The sequence below is a fragment of the Pleurodeles waltl genome, chromosome 11 (assembly GCF_031143425.1).
Source record: "Pleurodeles waltl isolate 20211129_DDA chromosome 11, aPleWal1.hap1.20221129, whole genome shotgun sequence".
NCBI lineage: Eukaryota > Metazoa > Chordata > Amphibia > Caudata > Salamandridae > Pleurodeles > Pleurodeles waltl.
This window is the reverse complement of record NC_090450.1, coordinates 427,022,328-427,037,201: the sequence shown is the minus strand read 5'-3', so window position 1 is coordinate 427,037,201 and position 14,874 is coordinate 427,022,328. Positions and strand designations below refer to the sequence as shown.

At 45.0% G+C, this 14,874-nt stretch overlaps 1 long non-coding RNA gene across 3 annotated transcripts in view; it reads right to left on the bottom strand.

The window, feature by feature from the left end:
• LOC138266628 (uncharacterized) overlaps positions 1-14,874 on the bottom strand; it is a 137,451-nt gene that overhangs the window by 2,580 nt on the left and 119,997 nt on the right. For all 3 annotated transcript variants that reach the window (XR_011199583.1, XR_011199585.1, XR_011199584.1), the window contains exon 4: positions 12,897-13,029. This is a non-coding gene — a long non-coding RNA (uncharacterized lncRNA). The remainder of the gene's footprint in view (positions 1-12,896; positions 13,030-14,874) is intronic.

The following is a 14,874-nucleotide window of genomic DNA, read 5'->3' as shown; positions in this document are numbered from 1 at the left end:
TAGGCAAGAGGGCATCTGTGGTCTCACATCAGGAGGTGTTCTGTATCTAGGGGTGCAAGGCATGCTCTGTGTGATGTTTTGATACGGGTCATTGATATTTTGTCCTTTATAGAAGTTGACCATGTACAGACTGACAAAACTGAGAGCATAGACAGAGCACTGTTTGCAGAGTCTTATTGTATAACGTCCTGTTGCAATTTTACTCCCTCAAGGGTCGCTGTGCTTTTTAGGCATCAAACTATTTTTCTAGGTTTGGGTTTGGACCATCACTATGTAGCTGGAGGTGCTTGTGCTGCAAACTATTCGGAATATGTACAAGATATATAGTGAAGGTGGACCCCCTGTCCATTACATAGATGCATCAGCAGGAGTTCACAATGGACCTCCTAACAAATTAATGATACAGTTATATATCTAGAAAATAACCACTGCAGAGTACAGAGTTTCACGTGGAAGCAGCATTAACGTGAATAGTGCAGTGCCATGTATGGTTAGTCCCCTACAGCAACAAGAGTTGGACAGAGCAATCACTTTAGAGGAGATGAAGGAGGTGATTGGACTGATAGCCCACATGAAGTTTCCAGGCACTAGGAAACTACCAATCAAATTTTAGGCACATTACAGTGCCCAGCTGGCAGCTAGGCTACTGAGGGTAAATGAAGAGGCGATGGCCCACAAGTGCCTACCGACCTCCATGAGGGAGAAGGTGATCGTTGTCCTCCCAAAGGCAGCTCATGACCCTCTAAATGTAACATCTTATCTCCACCTTGTCCATTATGAACTTGGATTATAAGGTTCTTGGCAAGATCTTGGCCAATCACCTTACCAAGTTAGTTTCGTCTTTGGTGCATTCTTCCCAAAATGGCTTTATGCCAGGCGTAAAACTTTCCTTAACCTAGGATGATTGTTCCATACTATGGACTGTGCGAGGAGCACAGGGTCGGCAGTTTAGGCTGCATACCTAGACATAGAAAAAGCAATGGACACCTTGGGATGTCCTTATTCCATTTCTGTCTTGAAGCATAAGGGTTTTGGACAGCGCTAACTCAGATGGATGGCATCCGTACATATCGCACCGGGAGGTGCTGTCTGACTTGTTCCCAGTGGCCAGAGGTACCAGACTGGGCTGCCCTCTGTTGCCGTGGATCTTCATCTTGGAAATGGAGCTGCATGATACAGGAATATGCGCCGTGGGGGTTTCATGATAATTGGACACCCCCAGATCATATTCCTGTTTGTAGATAACGCACTAGTTTATGTGAAGGCAGACCACAACATATTGCCTGGGGTTATGACGGTGCTTGATGACTTCAGGAGGATGTCAGAATTCCATATTAATTGGGCTAAATCCTGCTTATTCCCCTTCACACCACTGCCAGACAATCAGAGGGATGCGCTGCCACAGATGGAATTGGCCTGCCAGTTTGACTCCACCAAGTATTTGGGGGGGGAAGGTTTATTATGATCCCCATGCCCCAATGGAGGGGAACCTGGGAGAAGTGGTGGCCTCCGTCCGCCGGTCGCTCCCCTTCTGGACTGAGCTGCCACTGTCACCAATGGTCAGGATTGTCATCTCTAAAATGCTGGTCTTTCCAGATTGCTATACTACTTTTGCAGACATCCCATTGGTACTGAGGAAGACATTCTTTAGGGAACTGAGAGGGATTTTGATGAGCCTAATATGGGGCACCGGTGGGTGATGTGAAGCCCTTAGCAAGCTCCCTTATGCCCACTTGGAAGAGGAGGGACTAAATGCTCCCGACCACAAGTTTTTTTATGTGGCAGAAGAATTACAGTGCCAAATGAGATGGCTAGTGGGTGTACCTCCACACAAATATTCAGGGATCCTAATTGAGCTGGCGGGATGACAACTCTTGCACAGACTCCTAGACTCTTCCCCCCTAGGACTTCGAACAGTGTACTACTGTGAACGGCCCTTTATGTCTCAAGATGGTATGCCTGATAGGGCATGAGATCCATGCCCTATGTGCTCAGTCTACCTATCTGGGTCATGCCAGAGTGTGCGAGACTGAGAGCGACATACCGCACCAGGGATTGGGAAGAATCGGGGATTAGGTCCTGGGCAGATGTGGTGCCAGAGGAGGGGTTATACACCTTTGATGATCTTGTACTAGATCAAGGGCTAGGCCCGTAACAATTCCTCTTATACTCAGGCCTCAGGGATGTGATGCGAAAGATGTAGGGGTCAGACTGTGAATGGCGGAGACAGTTTTGACAGGTGGACACTCCACCAAGGCCATCACTTGTCTATACTCAATACTGCAGCGACAGCCATTTGGGGAAATTGCAAGACTTGTGGAAACTGGCACTTGGGATTGATATCCCAGACAAAATATGGGTCCGGTGCCTTCAGTCCGTTATATAGGTGACACACAATCCCCGATTCCACCTCATTAAGTTCCATTATCTCCATCATGCATATCTCACCCTGCAGAAGAGTGGGAGGATGTTTGCAGGAGCAAATAGTACATTTCTGAGGTGTGGAAAAGAAGAGGCAGACTTCCCAAACATGGTGTGGTCATGCAGGGTGATACGCCCCTTCTGGTTGAAGGTCATACAGACGGTGTCAGACATGACTCGCTGTCTGTTTCCACTGGACACTATCCGGTGTGTACTTGATGTAGGGCACGCCACAAAGAAAATCAAAAGGTCTGTTGCAGTTCCAAAACCTGGCACTGATCTTGGCCAAGAGCTCTATTACTATGGTGTGGAATTCTGCCACAGAACCATGGCAGATTGAACTGTGTAAATGGACACAGGCTGAACTGGTGGTACACAGAAAACTGCACGCAAGAAGGGGCTGGGAGACCTATTTAGAAACATTAGAGGGGAAAGCAGATGACTGCCCCCCATGACAACACTGCAGCCTGCTCCAGGCAGTTGAGGAGTACAGGGACTGCACCTAGCTAACACCACGAGTACAGGGACTGCACCTCGCAAGCGCCACGGTTAGCCACTTGGAAAGGGTGAGGGGTCAGAAGGACATGAGTACCGGCGAGGCCCAAAGGGACGTAACTAGTGTCGCTACCGAAAAGACATCCAGTCATGCATGTTTGGGTAATGAGTGGGGCGTTAGGAGAAACAGGATGCTGGGAGGGACAAGGACTGATTACACACCCACACAAACATATGTTTAGAGGGGTAGTACATTTGCGTTTTCTGTTTTTTTTGCTGTTCATTTTGCAATGTGAATGTAATTACTACAGTTGCCTTCTCCTTTACACTGTGATTTACGCTTGTCATAAGCCAATGTCTAATGTTACTCCGACCGGTCATTCCGCCTCCCAAGGAATAGAAGAGTTTTGTTTGGGAAGTGGGCAAACCCCACGCTTTGTATTAGAGGGTAATATGATCAGACACCATTGAAATGTAATGGGCTTTCTTCCTTTGATACGGAGTGTTATTATTGCATGCCACAAATTGGATTTCTTGACTACGCAGAAAACTAATAAACACATTAAAAAAAAACAGTGCAGTGCCATGTGAGATTGGGAAACTGCTTGTTGCCTTATATCTGCTTATCCCTCAGCTCCCCCTATATAATAAAAGAATGACTGAAGGGCTCACTTATTGCCCAGCAGGCTAGTCTACCTGGTCGGCACAGGCCATCGCCTCCACCAGAAGACTACCTATCATATCTAGAGATTCCCAAATGCCTGATGGGGATTTTGGTGCCAAAAGTGCATCCAGCAGTGATCTTCCCACCTCTCCCTCTCAAACATTAGTGTGACAAAGTAGCTACATTTTTTCACGTGAAAGCTAGGGCCATTCATAATGGTATTGCCAAGACCTCATCACTCTTCTTTGACAAGGAGCTGAAGTTAAAGCTTTTTAAAAGTGCTGTGCTCACAGATTTCCTTAGTGTTACTCAAAAGGAGGTTGCTACACTCCCTGTTTCAATCCTGTTCCATTACAGGTGTTTGTTCAACTACGATACTTAAATCTCTGGCTGTATTTATCATGCCTGCACATACCTCTGTTCTCACGTCCTCCTTCTCTGCTGACACCATCCAGTAACAGAAAGACCGTGATGGTAAAGCCTTCTGTTCATAAAAACAATCTGCACCTTCAGACTGAAGCAAATTACAGTTTTATCAGTCTTTGCTTCCAATTTTGGGGAGAAGCTCCTTGTGGGTTGGATCACAAGCCATCTTGATGACCATCTACTCTTAGAAAAAATTGGGCTTTAGGTCAGGCCTAGGTACCAAGTGCTCAGGCTGCCATAGTAAACTAGCTTAAGAAAGATTTGGATGAGGGTATCTTCACCCCTCTCATTCTGCTAGATTTGTCCACCAGATTTGGTATGGTGGACCACAACCTTCTGGTCCAGCGTGCAGGTGATGTAGTTTACTAGGAATCTTGGCCAATATTTGTCCACATTCTCAATGAAGGAAGTTGTTCCCTGAGTCTTGCATCTTTCTATTACATATCCTAGTCAGTTGCAGAGTCCAACAGGGAGTTTCACTACACCCTATGCACCCATTCCTGCTATTCTACATTGCATAAGAACAACCTCAGTCTTAATACTTCTAAAACCAAAGCCAATGCTGCTAGGTGCCTACTTTCTGTGGCGCTTTAGTTACTGACCTTCTTGTCTGGGTACTCTACCGACTCTAGTTGACAAAGCAAAGAACTTAGGCTTCTGGTTAGACAGAGGACTCAGGGTGATCACTGAGATAAATACAGCATTTTCATCCTGCTATTTCAAACTTCTGAAAGTTAACTACCTTCAAAGCCTGTTACATGCTGCCCTGGATGCGACTAGTCAAAGTATTCAACATTATGTTTAGCTTACAGAGCCTTTTAGCAAAGCAGACCCACGGTGCTCCTATCCTTTTTTTTAAGACACACACCAGAGTGACTCCTTCTTTCTGTTTTTTCCCTTCTCCTCTCAGGTCCCGCCTTTAAGAAATTCAGGTAACGAAAGTGATCCTTCTCTGGTCTTGCTTTCTTTCTCTGGAAGCTGTGTCTCTTGCTCGGAGCAAAATAAAAAAATGAGATATGTTTAGAAAGTCCCTTAGAATTGTATCTGTTCTTTTCCCTGTGCTATTTGTGTCAGTCTGAGAAACAAGATCCCTTTGGGCACATATATTCATTAAATCACTCACTCAGGAACATTTTTCAAGTTTCCTGATAGTGCTGCCGGGTGATCCTGAGCAGGAATCATCAGTGGCAGAAGCCCTACTCTAAATAGTGCCCAGTGCCCCTGTGGGAGAAAGGTTGCAAAGTTGTGCATTTTCGACAGTGGAGCCCGCTGAGCCTCCGGTGTTGGAAACGTGGCGGTTCCACCAACTCTAAATGAGGTCAGGGAATGGTAGGTTTGGTAGGGTGAGAGGACCACCAGTTTATGGCACGACTCCCACTCCACTTAACACTAAATGGCCCTTGTTTTAGTCCTCTGCAGGTGTTACTCATGTTTTCATGTTTTCATTTCCAATAATTCATATGTATTGGTATTTGTATATCATAACTCTGGCTCACAAGCTATGCAGTTCAGGATGAGGTGATGGTAGAAAGAAGGGCTATTTGAAAGTATGTACTTTTGGGCCACATTACACAATTATATCATCGTTAACCTTCTTTGGGTGGCTGGAGATGACAAGATTGTCCAGAGTGAGAGGATGTTTGGTAATATGCAAGAGGGAGAGATGGTAAAAGGGCTAGAGCTCTCAGCCTCACATTCACTCACTAGCAGACACATCTTTAAACTACCTACAAAGTAATAGTCCATGTTAACCATGTTGAATCTGATAAGGTTCCCCAACTGCAAAACTGGACCTGTGTTTGCATAGAATATTAGGCTAGGAGATGCAACTGTACTGCCTCCTCTTCCTCACCTCCCTCACCTGGTGAGTACACCACCCAGTAGGTCAGCTACTTCTCCAGCACCTCAACCTCTTCCTGGTGGTGCAAACTGCCAGAAACAAACTGGCGGTAGGGGGGTCATAATCCCCAGGGCAGCGCTGCTTGCAGCGCTGCTTGCAGCGCTGCCTGGCAGATTATCACCGCCGGGGCTAAAACGGCAGTAAACCGCCGGCCCCGGCGGTGCGACTGCGGCGCTACCGCCGCGGTCGTAATAAGGGCCTCCGTACCGCCAGCCTGTTGGCGGTACGGATGCCACATTACCCCTGGCGGTCTCTGACCGGCAGGGTCGTAATGACCACCTATGTGTCCTAAGAGTGAAATACTGCTAAATTCGTTTTTCACTGTTGCAAGGCCTATCCCTCTCATAGGTTAACAAGGGGGCTGCCATCAAATATGATTAAAGCGTAGATTCCCTTTAAGGAACGAATAGACGTTTGGGGTCTCTGAGCTCACAATTTAAAAATACATCTTTTGGTAAAGTTGATTTTGAGATTGTGGGGGTTATTCCAACTTTGGAGGAAGTGGTAATCCGTCCCAAAAGTGACGGTAAAGTGACGGATATACCACCAGCCGTATTACGAGTCCATTATATCCTATGGAACTCGTAATACGGCTGGTGGTAAATCCGTCACATTTGGGACGGATTACCACCTCCTCCAAAGTTGGAATAACCCCCTGTGTGTTTGAAAATGCCACTTTTAGAAAGTGAGCATTTTCTTGCTTAAACTATTCTGTGACCCTGCCTGTTTGTGGATTCCCATTCTGGGTCAGTTTGACAGTTGGGCTGTTTGCACCTCTCTCTAGACAGTGACACAAAGGGAGCTGGGGTATAGCCTGCATATCCTGATGAGCCATCTGTGCTAGGAGGGAGGGGAGGAGTGGTCACTCACACCTGAAAGGGCTCTGCCTACCCTCACACAATGCAGTCTCCAAACCCCTGGTGTGTGTCTGGGGCCTGGCCTGGGCAAGGCAGGATTTCACAAACAAGAGAGACTTCCTTTGAAGTAAGCCTACTTCAAAGGGCAAAATGGGTATAAGAAGGGCACCCAAAACCACAGACTTTAGATCACTTCTAGACATCAAGAGGAACCTTTGCCTGTGGAAAAGCTGAGGAGAAGTGCTGCCCTGCCAGTTACTGTGCTTTGTGGAGCTATCCTGCAGTTGCTGCTTTTGCCTGGTGAAAGGGGACAAAGACTGAACTTTGTTGTGCTTTCCTGCTTGTGAAGAAATCTCCAAGCGTTTGCCTTGAGCTTGCCTCCTGTTTTTGAAGTCTCAGGGCCATCAAAGACTTCCCTTGCCAGCACCTGGACTCTCTGCTGAGACTCCTGCCCTGTCAAGTGGTGCCCTATCCAGTTCCTGGGGCCTTGACAGGTGAAGCTGGCAGACCAAAACTGAAAATTCACGCACCAGATGCTGTGCGGGGAAATTTCCGACGCAACCTCTGAGACGCGGCTGAAGAAACGACACGCCACCGGCTTCACGGCTGAAATCAACGCACTGCCTGCAGCGCGGCTGGAAGATCGATGCACGTGACTGGAGAAACAATGTGCTGCATTGCTAACGGAGGCTGGTAACATCGCAACCCACACAGCGCGGTTTTGCTAACACCGTGAGGCAGGATTTTCGACGCAAACCTTGCTCGGTGTGGAAAAATGATGCAACGCCTGCCCAGACCCGAGTGCTGCCCTGATCGACGCATTGCTCTCCTGCGGAGGAAAACCTACGCATGCCGACTGGAGAAGGAGAAATGACGCAAGGTCTCTCTTGCGGGTGAGAAATCGACACACCGCTTATCTTTTTCGACGCATACTCACCCGTGCGTGTTATTTTGATGCTATCCAGGGACTTTTCATCGCTAACAGTATTTTACCTATTTACAAAAGAATTTAAGACTCTTTTGCCTTTAAAATAATAACCTGACTTGTGTATGTTGGATTTTTATTGTTTTGGTCTTGTTTTGTTTAGATAAATATTTCATATTTTTCTAAACCTGTGTTGTGTCATTTTGTAGTGTTTCACTGAATTACTGTGTGTGTTGGTACAAATACTTTACATCTAAGCTCTGGAGTTAAGCCTGCCTGCTTGTACCAAGCTACCAAGGGGGTGAGCGGGGGTTAACTGAGGGTTATTCTCCTTTACCCTGACTAGAGTGAGGGTCCTTGCTTGGACAGGGGGTAACCTGACTTCCAACCAAAGATCCCATTTCTAACAACCCTATTGTCCATAAGGTAGGATGAAGAGTGTCTAGAAGTGGTACATGCCTACATTAATGTTAGTATGTAGTAAATAAATCACCAAAACCTATGCTCACTATTTTAGGTTTAGCTGCTCCCATAGGAAAAACTTGTAAAGCAGATTAAATCACTACATCTGCATTATCCTGTAGGAAACAGTTACAAAAAGAGTGTAGGAACCTTTCTTAACTGTTTTTCAAAATTCAATTCATTGGTAAAGTTGTTTCTTTCTAACTAGTTAGGAATTATAATTTCAGGAAAAGTTATATTGACTTGCCTGAGTCACTGTATGCTAACTAGCCTTAGCCTGTATCTGCTGCACTGCCTGTAATCAGGTGTCAAATTCCTCGCAGGAGCCACATAAAAGACCAATTTGATTGACAGGTTAACCTTAATGGGCAGGAATGACACATCTGAGCTCCGTAGAATATTCAGGTTGAGGTTTGTTGCCCTTCCTGTTGGCACAACATTGTCAAATCCTGCATTGACAAGCAGGTCTGGGGCATATGTACAACTTTTGCGCCTTTGATAGAGATCAAACGGGTCCACATCACAGTTGTTGATTATCCCCTGCCTGGTTGCTAAACAATCATGCTTTGTCTTACTAGATAGTCCCATATTATGTTGTAGGTTCAGAGCCGGCTTCAAACTGTAATTTAGTGTTAGATGTGAAAGGACACTAGTAGTTTTCATAGTACACTCTGTAGTGTGGTTAGTTTTACGTATCCTTTGCGCATTAGCTTCAGGCTTTAGGCCTTTGTGCACTTTGCCCTGGATGTATTTTATTCATTTGCTTGCAGCTTAGAGCCTCTGTGCACTTTGCTCTAAATGCTTTTTATTACGCTTCGTACTGTTATTTTTCAAATAGCTAGTTCTACGGTCTTGTTTTTTATTCATATCACACTGTTTAGCCTACTTCAGCACTGGAGTTCTCCATAACACATTCCTGTTCACTCTGTGCTTCAGTCAAGGATACAGTCTGGTACATTGCCGATAGACATGGTAGGAGTTTAGTCTTTGGCATTCCTGCGTAGGGACAATTTGTGATCACGCTGACATGTTAGTTATAAAATCACTTCCTTGTCCCAATACACGCAAGAGGGAGATTCCGACCAGGGAACCACAACTAGATGCTGACTGCCTCGTTGCAGATGCTGAACCAAGATCACAGGCCTTTGCTCAGGTATGAGGGCTGATGTCTCCCCAGTGATTCAGAAAGGCAAGTTAGACGCTTAACATGCCGTGCTCGAAACAGAACAAGCAGAGGGAGAGTAGAAACTATTAGACACGATGATAGCTTTGTTCTTATGTTTTACTCTCCTGGTGACTATTTCAATCCTACTGTGTTGTATGGTTCTGGTTATTGCGTCTCACGCCGTATTATCTAAAATGCAGTCGTTTTATTAAACCATTATATAAAACTTATACTGCCTTTGTCATTTGTATATGAGATCATACTGTAAATGAGAGAGTTGGTTTGGATCTGAGTGACCACGACTTCCCTGAGAAGTTCCAAAGATGCCATGCACTCGGCTGCCCAATCATCTCTTCCTCGTGGGAGAAATGAGGCACTGCTAGTTAGCCGGAGCAAAAAAACTGATTTAGGGTGACAGAGTTCCTTACACGTGGGTCAGACTCAGTCTCCCACACCGTTATCGATCCTGCTGCCTAGAAATCCAGTAGTCTCATTTAGGATAATGAGAGCCCACGCGACAACTCCTCTACACAATCCAAGTTCTCAGAGCCCAGGTTTAAAGTGGTTAAAAACTTTGGCCATCTTGGACTGGCCATGCTACACTGCATTTTGTACCTGTTTGGAGTCAGGCAAATAGAAACCACTGAAAACGTAGGTAGGCTAGGCCCTACAAACATTTATTTCATTGGTCAGAAAGGGACTAGAAGTGACTTAGGGTATCCCCCACCCACAGGGTAGTGAACCCTACAAAGCTGGACCTCCACCCAGCCTTCCTCGTGAACACTGCTGGACTTGTGAAAGGATACCCGATGGACTAAACCTACTGCACTTGGCATCTGTGACCCATAAGAAGGATCTGTGAAGGTTGAACTCAATGTCACTTTAAATCCAACAATACAAAAAACTCTGAGGGCCATAAGGTATGTACCATGGGAGGCACCAGGAACATAACAAAGCTGAAGAGGTCCTAGCGCCATTCTTGCGCCGCATTAGTGTCATTTCTTTTCTTTGCTAATGTGGCATTGGAAGGCCACTTGCAAAATTTTCAGGAAGAAACTTCAAAAGCTCCAGAGCACCAATGGGACTACAGTTTTAGCTGCGACCCACTTGGAGAGAATTTTTCTTCTCAAAAAGTGACAAAGTCCCATTCTGCATTGGGACTTAGAGGAAGTTGTAGCATTTTTTTTCAAGAAAGTGACAAAGTCCTTTTCTGATGTGGGACTTAAAAGTGTTTTTGAACTTTTTGACTTCCAGTCTGCTTGGTGTATCTGACTGGAGTTCCATCGTAGTCAGCCTGAAATTAAACGGTGGTCCCAGTCTACAACAACTTACATTAATGTTTCTGGTTCCTTTTTTTGGATTATTGTCATTTTGGTCTTATTTTACTCATAAACGTTTTCTCTTTATTTTCAAATTAGCTGTGGAGTTTTACTGTGATTTGTGTGACTTTTGCTAATGTTTATGGCTTAAGTACACATTACCTTTAATTTAAGCATGACTGCTTTGTGTCACATTACCAGAGATTGAGCACAGGTTTAATTTATTTATTTTGTGTGAGATCTAGCAGATGCTGGTCTTACTCTTTTAGGTGGACTCTTGTCAGCACCAAACAATGATCATCTTTCATGCAGCTTTGTGCTACTCCTATCCCTGAAGGAGTAGCACAAAGAATCCCTGAAAGCTGAGGTGGCCATGGCTTGGCAGAAGCTTATGTGAAGGCCTTTCTCTATAGTAGCCGCTAAGCTCCTGCATATAGATTTAAGGTATAAGCAGCAACCTGGAGCTCTTGTGCTTAGTTATGCAGGTGCAACTGTTCAATGAAGATTACTGCAGATCTAGAGTGCAGTTCTCCTCAGCCGCCAGTGCATATCTGTACCAGGACCATTGCACAGTTTCTTCTATATAGTCCTGGGTGACAAGCATGTGCCATGTCCGTAGAGGGATCCTAATTTCAAGTATATTTGATCTCATGAGAAGAGTTTGGAAAAAAAGAACACAGACATACAGGCTAAGACTGAACAGCAGAATGGACTGTCTTTTCCCTTCTAGTCCAAACATGAAATCACCAATCTGTCTAGCTGTCAACGTAAATAGTTAATAGTCATAGGTGTCAGTAGACTGCAAAACAACTTATTCTAGGACAGTACATTGGCAATGAGAAAGTGCCTGTGTTCAGGAACGTACTGCAATGCTGATCTGTGTAAAGTCTTCTACCAGAGGTACCTGCTGCTCTATGAAGGAAGGTATTATTTGTTGATTCTGATGGAGGTCCTGATCCCAAGAAGGACCCCGTGCCACTGACCAGCAGCATTGAAGGGCTGAAGAAGCATAGAGATGAGGTTGCCAGTCCATCCATCCTATTCAAAACAATGGCCCTGGGCTGTGGTTCTCTGTTTTGACACCAGCAATTCTGAAATGTGGTAATTGTGGCAGACCTGGACTGTCAGGCATTTTAACATATACGCCACTACTCTCTGCATGATGAGCACAAGAGATGTCCCCAGCTATCCTCTGTAGGACGGGCTGCCCAAGACAATGTATTTGCACTTTCTGCTTCAGACACTGTATAGTATGAGGACTTCAAGGGCAGCCTCATTAAATACTTCTAGCCCCAGGACAATTTGGAGTATGGGAGGTTCATGTTTCACTCCATGTGTCAGGTCTTTGGGAATTGGTGGACGTTTTTGTTCATGGGTTTGAAAGCCTATTTGTAGTTTGTGATTTCGAGAAATGCAATGAAGCTCTAAAATTACAAATCAATGCAGTTTGTGAATATCGGTGTTGTAGAAGAAATGGCATCAGATGTCCATGGAACTTGAAGATATTCTGGCCTTGACACATGTGATGCCTTCTGCCAATGTTCAGGTGAAAATTAGGACTCATCAGAAAAACTCTGATTCAATGACACTTTGGAATATGACTAGTGAAAGGCACTCACATTTATTCTTAGAATTCAGGGAAGGAGCGCAATCAATGTGGCTATCAACTACTGCATACTGGTGACTGCCATGTCTACATGAGTAACTGCAAAGCCTTTAGAAAGAAAGGCAATTGTTAAAGGGTTTGTCAGACCAGAGATACTATCAAGGCTCAGTTCTCTCCTGCAGGCTTCCTAAAATACACGTCACGCACGTCACAACACATGTAATAGGAATTTGCAGTTAAATAGATATCAATAAATATTCTAAAATCCTTTCTGCTCACAGTACTATGACAAATGTTCAAGTCTACCCAATTCCCAATAACATGAAGACAGATAATGATGTCATAAAACTTGTGTTGGCCATTAATCTCTATTACTCAAAAGCTCATTTTGTAATATACACTAATTTGTCAGTATTGTGGCAGATGTTGATTTTGCCAAGTTGCCTGGAAATATTAGGCTCTGTGGGCACTAGATGTCTATTATTTTTTCAAACATATATCAAGCTTGTACTGCAGCAGGTGCACTGTCAACTGATTGCCAAACTAGAAATGCTAAAATTAGCAGATTTGGTGAGTCTATTTCTAAGCTATTGTAGGAAAGTTCAGGAACTGAGGTACATATTCAAATTGAAGAGGAAATAATGTCAGGCTCTTACCTTTTCACAGCCCTGCAAGCCCAGCAGACCATAAAGTTGATCTAGTCTGACTCACTGGGACGAAGGGATGATGGATGGGTAATGTGAACTCCAGGTGTCACTTGACAACTTCAGATTCTTGCCTTCTCAGTGTCTACAGAAAAACAATAACAAGTATTTAGTACTCAACAACCTAAAAAGTGAGCAGCAATAAAGATGACACAATTCCCAATTACCTTATATCCCTTCCTCCTAGTAGTGAGATGGGTATGTGTCAGGTGGTTTTCGGAGTTCACTATATTTGCAAGAGAGAACTAGAATTGTTCTGTGACAGAATATTGCTATGAACATGTATCCACTGGTATACTGGGGAAGCTCTATTTCCCCACTGCTTGGGTGAGGACTTCATGAGCCAGCAGGCATTGGGCCTCAGGAGGTGGTCCTCTGACCACCAGCACGCCTGGCCTGACCTTGCACTAATAAAGCCCTTTTATTCTCCTGCGGCGTGGGATGAGATATTTCACCACTGCTTGGGTGAGGACTTCATGAGCCAGCAGGCAATGGGCCCCAGGAGGAGGTCCTCTGCCGACCAGCACACCTGACCTAACTTTGCGCTATTAAAAAAACGTTCACTCTCCCGTGGCACGGGACGCGCTATTTTACCACTGCTTGGATGAGGACTTCATGAACCAGCAGGAACTGGGCCCCAGGATGCGGTCCTCTGCCAACCAGCACACATGACCTGACTTTATGCTATTAAAGCGCTTTCATTCTCCCGCGGTGCAGGATGCCCTACTTCACCACTCCTTGGGTGAGGACTTCATGAACCAACAGGCAGTGGGCCCCAGGAGGTGGTCCTCTGCCCACCAGCACATCTGACTTGACTTTGCGCTATTAAAACTCTTTCATTCTCCCCCAGCACGGGATGTGCCCGGGCCAAAGACGGGCCCATCCTGCGCCCGTCAGTGACAGAAAGAGGCAGGGCAGGGCCACCCCCTCACCTTTCCTGTATGTATCCCCGTGAGTGGTACGTGTTGAGCGCTTTAGGAAACAGAACAGGTTTATTTGGGCTGCCTATGAACTTTGTTAACTTCGAGACTGCTTCGCAACAAGGAATTATTATCATCCTCTCGGTCTTGAAGATTATTACACTGTTGATCGTCCGGGTGCCCTTTACAAATGACTGCTAGCATTGCTTGGGTATAAGAATGTAAGTTGGTATCTCACATTTAATGCTAGAAACTGTCTGTGACCGGAACACACTAGTTAGGGACCTTTTGATTGAGCTAGTGTTTAGTATATTTGATATTGTTTCGTGCCCTTTTTATTATGGCCAAGCGTAAAGCTATTGAGAAACCTTCGGGGGCAGCAGGCATTAGTAAGATGCCTAGGCATTCAGCAGAAAACTGTACCCTAAATGAAATAGATGATTTAATAGTGGAAGTGAAGGGTATATTGGCATTGAATAATTCAGATTTTTCCCAGCGCAAGGGGTCGAGAGGCTTACCACATAAGGGCATTCATTCATACTTTAAAAAAATCTCTAGTCGTGGCTGGTCTAAGGCAGAATGCCAGCCCTGCTACTTGTGAAGAGCCTTCAGCAGAATGCATGTCAGTAGCTAGCAAAGCCCATTATATGGGGCAATCCCAGTTGGAAAGTATGTTTGTAATTAATATTGAATGCTCCAATTCCTTTCCTCCCCTAGTCACTGAAATAGCATATTTATCAGATGAGAAAGACCCACCTGACCTGACAAAGTCTATAGATTTAAGTGATGCTAGCCAGGCTAAATTAGGGGAATCTCTTGCACAGTTCCAGCTCCTAATGGGAGAGATAAAAGGTTTGAGTGAGTGCATGAGCAGGTTGTTTAGTGATTTAGACCAGAAGGTGGCCAAACTTTCAGTATTGATGGAAATCATTTGCACCAAAGTAGGTGTTAACAAACTAGTGACCCAGCATAGTAGGAAAAAATTGCTGACAAGTTCATACCATGAAATG